General features: G+C 42.8%; 1 protein-coding gene across 3 annotated transcripts in view; it reads left to right on the top strand.

The window, feature by feature from the left end:
* LOC143289272 (protein TBATA-like) overlaps positions 1–2,500 on the top strand; it is a 63,629-nt gene that overhangs the window by 25,760 nt on the left and 35,369 nt on the right. The gene's annotated exons all lie outside the window — the stretch shown is intronic.

Below are 2,500 nucleotides of genomic sequence, written 5' to 3' on the forward strand. Positions count from 1 at the left end.
TTTTTATAAAGCGCTGTGATACAAGCATGGGCAAGCTCTAAGCTCTTTTCAAATCCATAACTTAAAGTGAAACGATAAAGCACATAAAAAAAATAGTAAAAACATATAAACTTGTAGTTGTCGTAGTAGTACTTGCAGTTGCTGTTCTTGTTGTTGTTGATGTTGTTCATTTTGTGTGCTAGCAACAGTAACAGTACATTAGTAGTAACAACGAGGTAGCGTGGCAGAGACGGGTAGGCGATGGACATCTCATCCAATGTTCAGCAGAGAGCAAGGTTCCAGGCCACTGTTCGGTATTGTGTCGTGCCCTTGCTTGGGATAAGTGCTTGAATCCGAGTTTTCCTCACTCCACCCATGTGTGGATGGGTACCTGACTTCCACTGGGGAAGGTTGACACGGCGGAAAGGGAAAACAGTGTCCCATCCTTCCTATGGCGGGCCCTGGACACAGTGGATAGGAATTCACTGCCCCGATGGCCGCAGAAGACTATGGAACTTTTAATCTCCTTTTTGTTGATATAACAATAGTAATGATAGTACTGGGGGTAATCATTTCGTTTGTACATAAAAGACAAGGACTTCTGGAAACTACATCACACATAAATTTAATAAACAGTGATTGTTGTGGGTTTGTTTGTTTCTTTTTTTTGGGGGGGGGGGGGGGGGGCAAGGGGGTGCAGGGGGGTCGGGGGGAGTGGGGATGTAACTTGGCCAGCGTTGGGATGGTTCTCAAAGGCCAACTAGCCCCCAAGGCTGCAGCACTAAGAGCCAGTGCAACCTTGCCTCCTAGTTTGAGAGTCATAGTCCTTTACAAAAGACTTAAGCTGTAAATGAGTTTCCATTTGCAATCGAAGAAACCATTGATAATACAAAGCTCTCACTTTGCTGTTGGAAAGGTCATCATTGCCGTAACTAATTCACACTGTCCAGTCAACACACCCCATGCCCCCAGTGACGGATGTACAGGGTGATACCCATCACTAATTCACGCTGTCCGGTCTTCACCTGTACCCTCACTCCCTCACTGATCAATAGTTCTGTCACACCTGGAGACTGGTAGGCAAAGATCAAAGAAAGATAAAGAGGACTTCCGAGTATCCTCCCCAGACAGAGTGTATGGCTGTGGGCCACTCAAGAGTCACCTGTCCAGTTTTCTGCTCTGTGAAAGTGTAAGACTGTTGTTTTTAACTCTCTCCATACGAACGGCGAAAGAGACGATGTTAACAGCGTTTCACCCCAATTACTACCATCAAAATATTGCAAGCGGAAGGCTCTTATACTGAAGAGGTGAATGTTGACAAAGAATACCACAATTCTGACGACGGAAGCTAAAGGCTGGGTCATTCAGACACCCACTGGACATCCGAGGGGTCTGTGTAGAGGAGAAGAGAGGACTGGCCGTACTGAGTGAGTTAATTAAAGAAACGTTGATGTGGTCCGTGTTTTTTCTCTTCTGTTGCCTTTTGTGCATCCTCCAACCTCCTATATTTCCCGTTTTCTCTTTCAGTCTTTAAACATTTTCTCTTCTTCTGAAAGCTAAACAGAACACGAAAGTAAGACAGCAGGTGTACAAAATCAGTCAAATTTGTCTGTATGATTTCCTAATGAATGATAAAATTTCCGTTCTTTAATGTTTTATGACCGCTTACACATGTCTGGGTTTTTGTCTGTTCTAAGGTCTAAGGTCCCTAGACGTTGTGCGTCTTTCACTCGCATTCTTTCAGTCACTCTTCTTTTTCACGCCACAGTTGATAGGCACCGTTCTTCTTTTTTTTTCTATTTACCGTTTTCTTCTTCTTCTTTTTTTTTTCTTTTTTTTTTTTTTTTTTTTTTACATCTCTACGCATTCTTCATTGGTGTTATTTTGTGGCAATTACAATAAACGTGTTGTTGGGTTTTTTTAAACATGGATATTTGATCTGATGATTGATGTACGTAGAATGTGAAGTTATGTCTGACTTATATATATATATATATATAATGATCTAGTGTATCAATGTTATTTTTAATTAAAGAAGATAAATTATAATTCAAATAAGGTAAGTAAAGGTTATATGTGGTAAACCTGACGACTGCTTTGTGATGTCTGTGCTATGCTGAGCGGCCAGGTAATTCAGAGACAAACAATGTCTCCAGTAGAATGAGAGATCCGATGGTGCAAGCAGCTGGTTATTCTGAACACTGCAGTGAACCCTTCTGAGCACTAGAAGGAACCATACACCTAAACACTCTGATAAGATATGCTTCAGCGATCATGAGCACCTACCACGGAATGTGTGTGTGTGAAACGCAGTGCGGGTTATAGTCACCACACCTCCACCAGACACTTGTATATAGGTCATCTTAGATTTCAGCACACACACACACACACACACACACACACACACACACACACACACACACGCACACACACACACACACACACACGCACGCACGCACACACACACACACACACACACACACACACACGCACGCACACACACACACACACACACACACAC

The sequence above is a fragment of the Babylonia areolata genome, chromosome 1 (assembly GCF_041734735.1).
Source record: "Babylonia areolata isolate BAREFJ2019XMU chromosome 1, ASM4173473v1, whole genome shotgun sequence".
NCBI lineage: Eukaryota > Metazoa > Mollusca > Gastropoda > Neogastropoda > Buccinidae > Babylonia > Babylonia areolata.